This window comes from Triturus cristatus, chromosome 7, assembly GCF_964204655.1.
Source record: "Triturus cristatus chromosome 7, aTriCri1.1, whole genome shotgun sequence".
Taxonomy (NCBI): Eukaryota; Metazoa; Chordata; class Amphibia; order Caudata; family Salamandridae; genus Triturus; species Triturus cristatus.
In genome coordinates this window covers 655,252,676-655,267,773 of record NC_140590.1, presented here as the reverse complement: position 1 = coordinate 655,267,773, position 15,098 = coordinate 655,252,676, and the positions used below count along the sequence as shown (strand labels likewise).

The 15,098-nt window shown below is 49.9% G+C and overlaps 1 protein-coding gene across 2 annotated transcripts in view; it reads right to left on the bottom strand.

The window, feature by feature from the left end:
* AMZ2 (archaelysin family metallopeptidase 2) overlaps nucleotides 1-5,238 on the bottom strand; it is a 414,175-nt gene extending 408,937 nt beyond the window's left edge. Inside the window, exon 1 of one of the 2 annotated variants that reach the window (XM_085617283.1) lies at nucleotides 4,951-5,238. The gene's annotated coding sequence lies outside the window, so the exon portion shown is untranslated. The remainder of the gene's footprint in view (nucleotides 1-4,950) is intronic. The other variant, XM_085617284.1, reaches the window with a different exon arrangement.
* Between the last annotated feature and the right edge of the window lie 9,860 nt (nucleotides 5,239-15,098).

Genomic DNA, 15,098 nt, shown 5'->3' with positions numbered 1-15,098 from the left:
CATCTGGGAAGGTCACGGAAGGGTTGGAGGCATTCGGTGTGAACATGGAGCTGATGGGTTGCAGTCCTCAGAGTAGGCATGGTGAGGGCAGGGGTCCGATGGGGCCCTTGAGTAGATGGACTTCATGGCGGCGGGGTTTCTTTTGGGTGATGATGAGCCATGTGATAATATTATTTCTTTGGATATGATCAGGAGGCGTTTATTGGTTGGATTGAAGTTGCTATAAATGGCAGCAATTTTGTTGCTGAAGAATTGAGAGAGGTTGTTGCAGAGGTACTATAAAGGGACTGATTTTAGTTGGTTGTGGCCACTGTTGAGGTGAAACACTTCACAATGGCAAAGATTTTGTTGATTCTGTTGGTGCTGTTATCAATGTGGTCCACCAGAGAGGCGCATTTGGTCATCCATATCACTTCATAGTAGCGTCATGGGGCTGATTTGAACAGGTTTCCCTTCTGGATTGTCCTGGCTCTTTCGCCATTTGTACTCCTGTTTTTTTGCAGTGGGTTTTAATCAGTCTCAGTTACCCCGTATACCAACTGGCTTGGGGTCTAGATCTTGATGTGTTTGGGAGGAGTGGGCATGCAGTTGGTGTAGGAGGTGATCCAATTGTTGAACATCTTTTTTTTTAAGTATGTTTATTGATATTCAAATCAACCAAACACCCACAATACAACACAGCATCTTCCCCTCCACCATCATTGTCACATTGTACCCTTAATGCAAAACATATAAAGTCACATGTAGTTCGTCTCAGCATCATGTCCAAGTTCAACTGGTCAGCGCATCTTACTTCTCAGACAGGGACCCCCCATATTTCCGTCCCCCGCCCGCCTCTGAGAGCAGGAAAAACAATGACAGACTACCTCGAAACATGGCCCATCTAGCCCGGCGCAGTGTCCCAACCACCCCAAATGTTCTCAAATTTCTTTTGGCACCTCAGTCCCAGACTTCCTGCCCCAACAATCTACAGTGGTCCATACCCTGCACCCATTCTTGATATTGAGGGAGGATCTCATAGTGTAATTTCCTAGCAATAGCACGCTTTCCAACCATACACCCTAGATTTACCAAAAGGTTATGATACTAGGAGTGGTCCGTCTGCCCCCATACATCCAGTACCGCAAGTCTAGGCTGAAGGTCCAGTGGACACCTGTCGCTTCCTCCAATGTGCCCCTCACCACCTCCTAAAAAAAAAACAATCTTAGGGAAACTCCAGAGTGTATGGTAAAAAGCACCCTCCTGGACGCACTCCCAGAGGCAGCGGGAATCCTCAACCTTACCTGGTCTGTGGAGCAGAGTGCATGTGTAATATACGGTGTGTAAGATTTTGAAGTGAATCAAATGGAGGTTCACCTGGATAGCCACCTCCGCTGGGAATATCAGTGTCTCGCGCCATCTAGAACTTTGAGGTCCTACGACCACCTATCCAGCACTCAAGTCAGGGGGTCTGTGTGTTACCCATCAGGGTCCCATACGTTAAGGAGATTAGTCCCTTCCCAACTAGGCCAGCCAACACTTTTTGGGTCTCTTTGTCAGGGAACACATTATTTTTAAGAGCGGTCCTCAATTGAGTGTATTTCAGACACTGCATCTAAAACTCGGTCTGCAAATGGGAAAAGAGAACCACCCCATTAGATTCCCAGACATCAGAGAGGGTTGAAATACCAATATTGTCCCTCTTTCAGAATCCCATCAGAGTTATACACTAGGCGGAGCCTGGACCCTTCCCACAACGGAGTTCTGGGTGTCAATCTGGTCCCCCACCCCATCTCCCTGGTCTGTTTCTTCCAGTGTAGGTACCCAACCCTTTGCATTATTTCAAACCTCTTACTAGTCAGATCTCCCAAACAAGCCTTCTAAACCCTGCTGTTATGATGTACAAATAAACACTTTCTAGAGACCCGTGTCTCTTCTATACTACCACTATCCTTTTCAATCCAACTATAAGACTCACATGTCCACTGCTTAAATTAATTTTATAACTCCCTATACCAATTCACAACTATTCTTGTTTGGGTCCGGAGTATTGTGCTACAAGCCGAAAAGCACTTTTTTTTAAATTTAAATATCATTTTTATTGGCAGTTTATATTAAATTCCAAATCCACATTGTACAATTGTTTTTGTTACACATCTACGTAGGTAACCCCTCTTTTTATTAATTAGTACTCTGGTACTCATCTCTTTTACAAACCAGAAGAAACACCCAGACAATTACAAATTCTATTATCTCTATGTCAGGATAAATGAGTATGATCTGTCATTCGAGTCCTGTAATGTCCAATATTAACTGAGTTCAGCACTTATACTGAACGTACAGAACCAAATAGGAGTTAAAGAGACAAAAAAAAAATGAAAAGGAAAAAAAAAAAGGATAATCAGCACGTATTACACTTTCATACAGTGATATGAACCAGGTATTTCTGCTGATTGACACAAGAGGCCCAATTGGAAGTCAAACCGTCTACCGTAGACCTATCTTCCATTCTGTAACACAACTATTATAATTACAAGCACATCTCAGGTATCGATAATATGAAAGTACATGGGAGTTATAACTATAGCCAAACATAATCCTATAACACATAATGGAACAATGATGTTCCCAATTCGTGCTCTATCTTATTTGTAAACAAAAACACTAAATGTAAACAACCATCTACCAGGGGATTTCTTCATTAGAAGGTGAGTGAGTTAAATGCCGTGTATTAAGGTATACATGTATCCAGGGGTGGAGCCCAAGCAAGAGAGGGCAATCCTACTGTGTCTCACCGTACCAGTCTATCTTAGACGTCTTATTTTATATCTCAGGTATCCAAGTCCTCGCGAAGCGTCCCAAGTCCATTACTATATTCTCATACCCGGGCAAGTATATGCTTAGATTTAGGCTACTGGGTCAGCCAAGTCTAAATCCGGTGGCGGTAGCGGCATGTGACGGGCTTCCCAAACTTCAACTATATCCGCCCAAGGCTCTGCAAGCGGCTTGCGCCGCTTAGTGACCTTATCCTCTTTAATCAAGACCCGCTCTTCAGCTCTAGCCCAACAGGTGACATCATCTTCCCATGTAGTCACCAATGGGACCCCTGCCGATTTCCATCAGAAGGCTATTCTCCTTTTAGCCAAAAGCAAGGCCAAGTCCGAAAAGAGGAGTCGCAATCGCTTAGCCTTAGGCCTCGGAAATACGCCCAACAAGCAAACCGCCGGTAAGCATTCCAAGCAGAGGGACAATACCTTATTAATCAGTTCAACCACTTTCGTCCAGTAGTCCATTATCCTCGGACAAGTCCAGGTCATGTGCTCCCAGTCCCCGTCAACCTGCGAGCAACGGGGACATACCCGCTCCCCCCCTCCAAATGCTACATTCAACCGGTGCGGCGTGAGATATGTCCTATGGAGCCAGTTAAATTGTAGATATTTAAAGGCCGCATTTCTGGACACCTTCTTGGGGCTCCTCAGAGCACGCTCCCAATCTTTATCCGATAGTTGAGAGGCAAGCATATCTTCCCACCTCTCATTAAGTTGGCTCAACGGGTGACTCGACAGTTCTACAATCGCCTGATAGAGCCACTTCACCAAATGTCCAGCTGAGCCCTGCGTCACCATCACATGCAGTGCTGAGTGTGTGTCCGGCTCCGTCGTCCCTCTTCCCCACAACTCAATCATGGCACCTCTTATATTATGGTAAGTCAGGAATTGCCCGGCCGGCAGTTCATTATATTCCTGGAAATCTGCCAATGGTAATACTTCCCTATCCCTAAAGCAATCTCCCGCCGTTTGGACCCCTGCTTCTTCCCATCCTGGCAACTATCTCTCTGAGAGGGGTGGGCCCCTACCTGCCTGTGGTAGTCCCAAAAGGGGGATGCATGGGGAATACATTTTCATATTTCCCGGCCTGCTTATAGTTTGGTCCCAACACGCTATAGCCACCGAGAGTAACATCCCAATAGGTTTAACCTGCCGACGTCTATCCAGCATTCTAGGCAATAAGGTCCCCATTTCTATCTGGGCATATCCAACCCTCTTCCGTCAAGCCATCTTGCCAGCCATTGCAATTGGGCCACCAAATAATATGCTTCAAAGTCCGGTGCTCCCAGGCCTCCACCCGCCGATGGGAGGCGCAAGGTCTGTAAGGACACTCAATTCTGGCCACCGTCCCAGATTAAATCTCTCAAAATCGAGTCTAGTTTCTTAAACCAACTACGTGGTACGAGTACTGGAAAATTAACAAAATATTATAGGAGCCTGGGCAGCATCACCATCTTAGATAGCGCCACCCTTGCCATCACAGGAAGTTTCAGTGTTCGCCAAAAGGCTACAGTCTGCCGGAGTCCCCGTAGAGCCGTGCACAGATTACCCTTGAATAAATCCGCCGGAGTGTGATAAATCCGTATCCCCAGATACTTAAATACCTCCGGCGCCCAGTTAAACTCAGTCGGTAGGGTCAATGGTCTCAGTAATGCACGGAATAATGAAGGATATATGTCTTTCTATTATTAAGTCGCAGGCTAGTGGAAAAGCGCAATATAAATGCAAACCACTCCCTTTTCTATTCCTCCACTATCCTTTTCAACCCAAATAACAGACACATGTCCACCGCTCAAATTAATTTCATATTTCCCTATACTACTTCACCACTAATCCTTTTTGAGTCCCAGAGTAGCGTGCTACTCACTGCAATGCGCTTTGACGCCTCGTTAGGGGTAGTAAGCACTATATAAATACAATGTGCCTGAAAGAAAGCCTACAGGCAATGTATATATCTGAACACAGTGACGCAATGCTATGTACTTATGTAACAACACGTATCTAACCTGGAGCCAATTTTAAAACATAGAGCAATAATGAAAAACTACGTGTGCACAAAGTGAAAGTGTTTTAACTTGAGCACAAAAAACACACAATTTCGTGCAGTTGCCAACTTTGACACACGGTGACACTAAGCATCTACCTGGAAGTTCTCAATGTAGCGTTGTACGAAAATATCGAAGCTGTGGTACCTCACAGCTGACTCCCCAGGGAACGACAGCAATCAGTTTGGTCCTAGGCGCAATCGCAACAAAAGAGGGACATCAGCTGAAGTCATAATAAACAGGAAATTCCAGGAAAAAATGATGTTATATGATGTTATAAAAGGGGGAAAATGACTGGACCTAAAAGAATGAGTCATATAGTATAAATCAGAACCACGACGCAAGCCATGGCTTTACTACACGAAGCGATCATAAATGACTCATGTAAAACGTGACTTGTAATTTGTTTTCACGTGACCGTGGTATCGTAGAATAAAAATCACCTATGTTACAAGATGGCGGATACGTTCGGCCACTTCTGAGTGCGAGGCATGTATTATCTCGTGAAAATAGTTCACATCGTATAGAACGGGTTGAGAAGGAACAGTGTCACTTTCTTTTTCACGTTTAATTTTTTTTAAAGGAGCGTGGTATTTACGTGAATTAATGTTAAACAATATTTTAGAAAAGCTTAGAGGTCGTTGCTTTGATAAAGAAAAAAACGGCTCCTACAGTCACATCATTGCAGTGGGGGTGGAAGCAATATTTATAAGTGATGACCTCTTCTTTTAGTACTCTGTCGCGTCTGATCACTTACCAATTGTAATCTGAGGCGGGGTTAACTGTAGAGGACATGTTGTAATAGCTGAACAGCTAAAAATTCAATGAACGCGCCACCTGTTAATGAAACAAGTATGCTCAGTGATCGATAGGCGCAGCGAGGCAATTAAGGTAAAGGAACATAAACTTGAAAGCAGCGACTAAGATCTTTATTTTTTGTGAGGGCCATGATCAGATTACGATGCAAAAACAGCCATGCATTTTTATTCCCAGTTATCAGCTCAGTTTGCTATTCATCCAGGCCAAGGCTCAAGGCCGTAAGCAAGTGGTAACACTGACTCTGCCACTGCCGCTGCCACTGTCTTGTAAAAAGTGTAGTCCTCTTTTTATTACTCTATCGTATCCAGCAATGTAAGGGACTGCCTCGACCAAAGAGATAATAGATATTAAAGACGGACGACTTTACATTAAAAATAGAATATATTAGGGATGAGAAATGGATTTCAATATTGTAGTTTTGTAGTGCAGATCTTCCCTGGTGTTTTTTTCATTATGACTGGTCAGTCCCGAGCAGATAAAATAACACAGCTCTCAGACATAACCTGCCGGAGACAGAGAGGAAGTGTGAAAGTCAATGACTTCATTCCACTTCTCTACAACTCAAGCAGTTGGAGGTTTATATTGTAATATTTACCCACAAGGATAGCAAACTGTGCCCCATATGCGGCTGCCCGTGGCCCCCGTAGGGGGACACCCTAAACGGGCGGCCCCCCTTAGTCCCATTTGGGCATTTCCCCACCCCCACTAATAATGGGGGACTCTAGGAGGAGTCCCCTTATCATACGCGTCACTTTCGGCACGTAGAGGAGGGGGAGGTATTTATGCCTCCCCCGGCCATCTTGGTGTCCTCTTTGCGCCCGACACGCTGTCTCGTCGTCAGTTTGTCGGGACTCGTCGTCAAGCAAGAGATCTGCTATGTGAGGTGAGTCGCCCACCTCCTCACCCCTCCGATCCCACTGACAGGCGACGCAGTGGTAATTTTTCTTAGTGGATCCTGTGCTTTCGGTGGCGGGGTGCAGCGTGGGATCGCTCAGGGCTATGAGTGAGGTGGACCAGCCGCGGCTGGCCTGCCCTTGCCGAGCTGCTGGCTCAGTTGGGTGATGCCACGGAACACAGGACACAAAGTCAAGGGGTCGGCTCTGTCAGGCACCTCCAGTGTGAGGCAAACTCGCCCCAGCCTCACTTTCTTTCAAAGTCTGGCTTGTGCCGGACTGGGCGGGCCTTCTACCTATGCCCCCTCCTGCCGGTCGGCACGGCATGACGTCCCCGGGAAGTGGTGGGTGCACTTAGCCTCGGGTGGGTGCACTTATCCTCGGTTTACCCGCATGGGGGCTTCCTACCTCTGCGCCATAACTGTTGTGGAGGGTAAGGCTCATTCCCCCCCAAGGTTTCCAGGTCGCAGGGCAGCAAAGATTGGCGGTGGGGTCCAGGCGAGGCAGTCGATCCCTGGGGATCTTGTTGGCGGGTTCGGCATTGGTGCGTTCCATAGAACGAGGCCGTGCCATGCTTGCACATCACCACGCGTTCCAGATTGCAAACGGTGAACGCCGGGTTGCCATGCCGTGCACATCCTGCAGCCCCCTGCCCCTCCCCCCCCCCCCTTCCTGGACCCTGTTTTCATTAAGCTAATCATGGCCTGTGCAGCTCAATGATTTATTGGAACTACGCGGGCAAGCAGGGTGTCGGTGGTGCTAATCTAGCCGGGTCGTCCTGGCAGCGAGTCGGGCCTGGGCGTGAGGCAACGGGTTTGCCACCCCTACCATCCCCCCACAGCTACCCACATTGCAAGTGTGCCTCTGAGGGGAAGTTTTACACACCATTATGCCCTACAGTGCTGCTGCGTATTGCAAGGGGTTCACGAGACCAGCGGGGTAGTGCGAGTCTGCCGCATGCGCAAAAAACCCCCCAAAAAAACACGCTGTTTCAATGTTGGGGTGTAGAGTTTAACATTGCAGGCAATGGCATGTTCTTCATGTGGGGGAGGCCTCGCCCGTCAGTGGGCCGGGCCTCACATGGTCCCAACATGACTGGGCAGGCGGTGCCAACGGGCGGGGTGTAATCCTCATGTGTCACGGTGGCTAGGGGTTAAGGTCTTCCATTATGACGGTAAAGGCTGTGTTTAAACAGCGTTGTTCCAACGCTTGTGGTGTACGGCAGCAGGTATTAGAGGCTGCGTGGGCCCGGTTGCAACTGCCTCGCCATTACCTGGGGTGCCCAACCTCCAGGTCCCTCCGCATAATCCTAAACTCTGAACGGGCCCTCCTCCCCCGGCCAGAATATGGGCGGAGTGCGGCAGCTGGTGTGGGGGGGATCTGGGGTCGGGAAGACCGCTGGCCCATTTCTTTCTGACACCTAGTGGCTTCGCTAGCATCGGACAACCAGCAGGTTGTTGCAGAGTAGAACGTCCCAACCGTTTTGGGGGCCCTCTGCCCACGCGGTGAATGGGGTCCCCAGCCGGAGCGGCCCGGTCGATCAGGGGCCGTGGCGGGGTAAGCCATCATCAAGCGGCTCCATCCGTGGGGGTGGGGAGGGTCGTCATGGCCGAACGGGAAACCTTGCAGGAAAACCAGGGTTCGAGCCTCGAGGTCGCGACCACATCCTGAGATGCTGGGCAAATGACTTGGTCTCCCCGTGCCTGAATGTGTAATGTAAATACCGTGCTATGTAAAGCGCTCCATACCTTCGGGTTGAGTCTGCGCTATATAAATATGCAAAAATAAATAAATTCATGAGGAAGCGGCAAGTGGAGGGCTCGCGACCGGGCAAGGCTTTTGTGGTGCTCGGGGGGGTGATCACGAGTAGTGGGAATCGTCACGGTCTCGAGTCTGTTGCGCAGTCCGCTAGCAAACCTTAGAACTGCACAGATGTGTTCATTGCTAGTAATCTTGCCCAGCGGGGCCACCAATGTAACCCTGTTTGATCGGTTTCTCAACGCCGCGCCTAGTACTCTTCAACGGCGATGTGCATATTTGTTAGCCTTCAACGGATGTGTTCGTTCGCTATAATTTCGCCCAACCGGCAAGTGATTGCATTTATGGGAATCCAACGCTGCACTTGGCCCTAGGATTACAGCTGAGACTCCTGAGGCACAGCCGGGAGTAGGGAACTGATTGCTTGCTTTTAAAAAATTTCATTGTACTGTTACCTGATTTTACTTGCCGTCTCTGCACTATCCCCCTCGATCAGTAGACCGAACACAGCTGACGCGGGCAGGGATTCCCAGTTGCAGCAGCGTGATTGGCCGGTTGCCAGAGGCACGCCCACAACCATAGCCACGCACCCTTTGCGTTATAACGCGCGCCGATCTCGAGCGCAGCGTTCTTACAGCTGAGACTCCTGAGGCACAGCCGGGAGTAGGGAACTGATTGCTTGCTTTTAAAAAATTTCATTGTACTGTTACCTGATTTTACTTGCCGTCTCTGCACTATCCCCCTCGATCAGTAGACCGAACACAGCTGACGCGGGCAGGGATTCCCAGTTGCAGCAGCGTGATTGGCCGGTTGCCAGAGGCACCCCCACAACCATAGCCACGCCCCCTTTGCGTTATAACGCGCGCCGATCTCGAGCGCAGCGTTCTTACAGCTGAGACTCCTGAGGCACAGCCGGGAGTAGGGAACTGATTGCTCGCTTTTAAAAATTTTCATTGTACTGTTACCTGATTTTACTTGCCGTCTCTGCACTATCCCCCTCGATCAGTAGACCGAACACAGCTGACGCGGGCAGGGATTCCCAGTTGCAGCAGCGTGATTGGCCGGTTGCCAGAGGCACGCCCACAACCATAGCCACGCCCCCATTGTTCCTATTTTCCACCACTATAAAGCATGTGTCCTTACCGGAAGCGCAGCGGACGAGCGCAGCGGGCGCGACGAATGCTTGCCGAAGGCGCGCTTAAGGCAAGCCCGTCCGCGCACGAACGGGCTTAGGGCCAGAACCTATGCCGGGCGTGGACACCGATAGGGTGAGCTATTCGCGTCGTGCCTTACTAAGTCTTAGACCTACAAAGAACGCACAGTGTAATTATGTACACGAATCAGATGGACATTTTATAAATTGTGTACTCTGCCACCCGGTCAACTTACAACTGACTCAGGCACCAATTTCACACTCTGGCCTGAAATTAGCAGAATTGAACTGTAGGTCGCTCCCCATGCACGCCCTGCTTATTAACCACCTGCTCGTGGACCATGAGCTAGACGTCCTGTTTCTTACGGAAACTTGGCTCACAACACACTCGGACTCGGATGTGGTCTTGGCTCTGGCCCCGGGTTTTCTTATCCAGTCCCAAGTACGTCCCTCTGGTAGAGGGGGCGGACTGGCCATTTTGCATAGAGATTATTTCTCTTGCAGAATTAGCGATGCTCATATCACAGACTCAGAGAGCTGCCATTTTACCATCCATCTGGCCCCGACAACCTCTCTGGCAGGTCTTCTGGTGTATCGCCCCCCCGGCCATTCTGGTCCCTTTGCTAGCGCCCTACTAGAATCTATCTCAGCACTTGCCCACTCTACACCTAACTTTACTGTGCTAGGGGACCTCAATATTCACTTTGATGATCCCCTAGACACAGGGGCTGCTGATCTGATACTAGACTTGGCTGCTTACGGCCTCCAACTGGCCAATACCGGAGCCACCCATATCAAGGGCCACCTGCTAGACCCAGTTTTTACAAATGTTCGCACCCTCCAGGCCAAACCTTCTTGCCCCCTCCCTTGGACAGACCATTTTTTGGTTCCTCTTTTCTGGCCAGGAGAATTCAGGAAGCCCCACAAGCCCGTCACGTACACCCAGGACAGGGCATGGTCCAGACTCTCAACTGAGGACTGGGCCAGAGATCTGGAATCGACGACCCCCGCCCCCTCGGGGGACCTTGTCGTAGCTGATAGCAATTTTAGGAAGTGGATTTCCGACTCACTCGACTTGATCATACCTATAAAAACCCGTGAAGACAAGAGCGGAAAGACAGGCTCGGCCCCCTGGTTTAGCCTGGAACTCAGAGCCCTCCGCAAGGAATGTAAAAAAGCGGAGCGACTGTGGAGGAAGGACTGGCTCCACTCTAGTAAAGACTCCTACCGGAGGACTGTGAGAGCATACAAATCTGCTTTGAAACTTTCTAAGGCCTCTTACTATGACGATAGGATAAAAAATGTCACAAACCCCGCGAGAGAATCCTATCTCATCGTCAAAGAACTCCTAAAGATACCACAACCCCCTTCATTGACCAGGGCCCTACCGGACAGGAGTAATGAACTTGCAAAATACTTTGACTCTAAAGTCTCCCACATTTTAACTTCACTTCCACAGCCTAACCAGCTACCCTGCTGGGACAACGTGACGCCTGACACTTGTCCAGTAGGCGACCCTCGCCCGCAGCTTAATGCTTTTAGGGCGGTCTCATCGGAAGAAGTTGGAAAAACTCTGGCCAAGATGAAAAGTGGCTCTCCCCGTGACCCTGCTCCCATGAGGTTTTTGAAAGCAGTCGCCTCTGCGATTGTTCCTCCAGTTCTGGAGTTGATCAATGCCTCACTGTCCCAAGGCTCCGTCCCTCCTAGTTGGAAGGGGGCGGTAGTTAAAGCCCTTCTCAAAAAACCCCAATTGGACCCCGCTGATCTGGCCAACTACAGGCCGATCTCGCTCCTCCCGGGCATCAGAAAATTGCTGAAAAACTGGTTAACGTCCAGCTGTCCCATTTTCTGGAATCTAAAAATCTGCTGCGACGTTCCCAAACGGGGTGTCGCCCTGGCCAAGGTACGGACACTGCCCTCCTCGCCGTCATCGAGGAGGCAAGGTGCATTTTGGATTCGAGGGGGTCAGTGGCAGTGATCCTCCTGGACCTTAGTGCAGCCTTTGACACGGTGAATCACCGTGTCTTGCTCCACCGGCTGGCCAGGGCAGGACTCGGGGGCACTGCGTTGGCCTGGATAGAGTCATTCCTGTCGGGCCGTTCGTTCCAGGTCTGGGATGGCAACTCCCGTTCTGACTCTCTTCCTTTGACAAGTGGGGTTCCCCAGGGTTCCTCACTTAGTCCCACTCTTTTTAACGCATATATGGCCCCTCTGGAGGATGTAGTTGCCCCCTTCGGCATCAAGATTGTGAGTTATGCGGACGACATGCAATTGGTCGTCTCTCTCTCACATCTTGATCAATGCCCAGATAATCTCCTGCACTGCCTCCAGAAAATCCATCTCTGGATGTGCGAGTCCTCACTCAAACTCAATGGGTCCAAAACAGAAGTTATGCTGATGGGCAAGAAGTGGTCAGCAATTCCATCATCTGTTTGGCCCGATATTATGGGTGAGGTACCCGCCCCCAAGAAAGAAATCAAGAGTCTTGGGGTCTGGCTCGAACCCGACTTATCAATGAAAACCCAGGCAACTAAAACAGCTAGAACCTGCTATGGACTTATGCGGTCAGTCCGCAAGATCCTTCCTCTGCTTCCCCTCCAATCCAGGAAACTCCTGGTTCAAGGACTGGTCCTTGCACGATTGGACTACAGCAATGCTGTCTATTTAGGAGCCCCTGAAGCTACTCTGGGCAAGCTACAACGAACCCAAAATGCGGCTGCCCGGATGCTGATGGGTCTTCCTTCCAGAACCTCTGCCAGACCTGCGCTTAAGGCTCTCCACTGGTTGCCAGTGCGAGAGAGGATCGAGTTTAAGGCAATGTGCATCGCTCACAAGCTCCTCAATGGACAAGGCCCTTCGATCCTAGGTGATATGGTTACCCCGTACAAAGCCTCGAGATCTCTGTGCTCGGACAATGAGCGACTGGCAAATGTTCCCAAGTTTAGGAGGGTGCGTGCTAGAGGCCGTCGCTTCTCCGTAAAGGCAGCCACACGCTGGAATTCGCTTCCCCGCAGTTTGCGGTTGGAACCTTGCTACTTGCGTTTTCGCAAGCAGCTTAAAACTCTGCTTTTCCCTAAATAAGTTTTTTCCTCCCCTCGTGGCCAATTTCAAGCTTTCACAGCGCGGGGATGCCTCCGGGTCACCAGGCGCTTTATAAATCTTTAAATAAATAGGATTGTCGGCAGTGGCCCAAGTGCACCAGGTGCGCATTGGTGCTACACTGGTGCCTTTTACCCTGGTGATGGCATTGTTAAAAGCCAAGCAGGTTCCTTTGCTCTAGGTCAGGCTGGCCATTGGGCCCTGTTGAGGCATGTTTTGGTTTGTTGCAGCACAGGCTGTGTTGCAGTGTTCAGTCGCGGCAGATTATCCTCGCTGGCTCCGCTGACTGGAGTGGGGTGTTCTGCCTGGCTTGGGTGCATACCCCGGCCAACCAGAAACTCCATATACAATATTGTTAGAAAAATTCCAGGAGTGGTTTGCGGTCCTGTTGCTACTGCCCCACAGGCGAACACAAAGCCCTATCATATCCCTGCGTCTGGCTGCAAGTCTAATGAACGACAGTCCCTCAGTGTCTTGACCAGCACTGCCTAGGTATGGCAGGACATGCAGTCAGTCAGGGTGAGGATGGCCCCCCTGAGGTGAGGATAGAGCTCAAGACACGAGTTGTACCCCGGGATAACAGTGCAAGGGCTGAGAGTGTGCCTACCTCAAAAGGGGATTGAAAGCACAGTATAATTGAGAATAGACATCGAAGTGTGCTTGCCGGAGCCTGGGACAGACGTGTTTCGGGCACTGCGCGTCCTGTGGCTGTGTTTTTTCATGGGGCGTCACCTAAGGGTAAGAGGACTAGAGGACATTGCTGCCCTGCACCATATAAGTACCCTCCGGTGTTCCTATTTAATGGGTTTGTCCGGTAATGATTTAAAAGGCGCACGTTGGGCCTCGCTTTTGGTATCATGCTTGCACTTGTATAAGGGCGCCGCTCCATTTCTGAGGTCGTTGGTGATGTTGGCTATGCTCTCGCCGGGTGGGCCTGCTTGTGTGCCCTGAAGGGGAAATGTTCCTAGCGGTGAGCTGTGCGCACCTGCGGCCTTGCGCTTGGTATATATTTTGGTTGCTTGTCGCTGGTACAGGACAGGTATGCCTATGTGATGGTCTGTGGCAGGGAGCTGTACCTTTTCCCCAATAAATAAATAAAAAACCCTGCCTCTGTGTGCTTCAGACATGCATGACTGAGTGAGATGCAACGGGGGAGCAGAAAAGAGTGGCACACTTGCTTTTCCCCGGAATTCTTATCCATGAGCCTCAGTAGCGAGAATGATCAGGCCAACAGTGACAAGGAAATCATTTATGACTCTTGAATCAGCTTATTGGCAAAGAGAGGGCGGCAATGTCTAGTGACGACGTAGAGTGGACAGTCTGTTGAATGGGTTACCACGCATCTTAACGTGGCGTGGGGGCACCCAGGAGTTGTCATAGCCGGATTTAAAGAAATGGACATCTATAACACTCGCCTGTTTGTTACACAAGCCTGGCATTGTTCGGTTCTCTGTGTAGGAAGGCAAATTATGGGTCTTGCCACACTCTGGGGGGATTATACAGCCAAGGGCCACCAGTCACGTATGTGACCAAGCTGCAGGCACTGATGCCTCAGGCTTTAGAGGAGGCAGTCTTGTAGTGCGGCCCCTGCTGTTCAGCTGCTGGCGTTCTAGCGCCGCTAGACAATTTAAGGGTCTTATCTGAGATATCCAGGGGGCAGCATACCTTGGCTCTCGGCTCACCCTGGGCAGAGTCTGGGACGATCTCTGCGGTGTGACGGGACTGGTTTGGAGCAGCAGCGCGGGGTGTTTTGATGCTGTTTTTATGTCTGGCCGTGAGGCTTGTCCTGCGCTGCAGGATGCTATACATGGGGTGAGTGGATGTGGTTGACGACCAGAACGGCCGACCGAGAGCTCAGAGACTACTGGAAACTGACCAATGAAATCAACGTGTGCAGGGCTTCGGACCGGAGGAGGGAAATCTTAGTCTTTTTCAACCGGCACATTGGCTAGCTACTGTATTAGTGACTGACTTAGTGTCAGTGACACTTGTTTGTTTTGGGCTTTACCCCAGTCATCACCGGCATTTCTACTGGCTGGTCTGCGTGATGCGTCCGGGCGCTGCTAGGCACGCGAGGTGGTAATTCTAATCGCAGAAGGGTCTGTGTGTCCGTGCGTTATATGAGATGTGTGATGCCTCAATTGGGCATGAGGTACTTATGATATGCGCCCTGCTACAAGTGTTAGTAGGATACACTGCTGATTGAGTGGATGCATACGGTGTTATGCTATTTACAGTTCCTAGCAGCAGCTACAGGGTGGTGTTAACTGAGCTGTAGGATGGTGGTCCGATTGCCCCAATGAGTTAGGTAATCCCTGTAATGTCATGATGAGGTTGATAGAACAGGGTAATAGAGGCAGATGGAAGTAAGTTTCTCTTGGATGGACGATACAATGGGTAATTAAAATAACCTGGTATGGAGTCTCTTCTGTAGGGTGCATAGTGTCACTGTGGGAGTGTGGTTGGCACATTACATTTGCCTCTAGGATAAGCTGGTATCTCTGCCTAACCACCTACGGGGTGG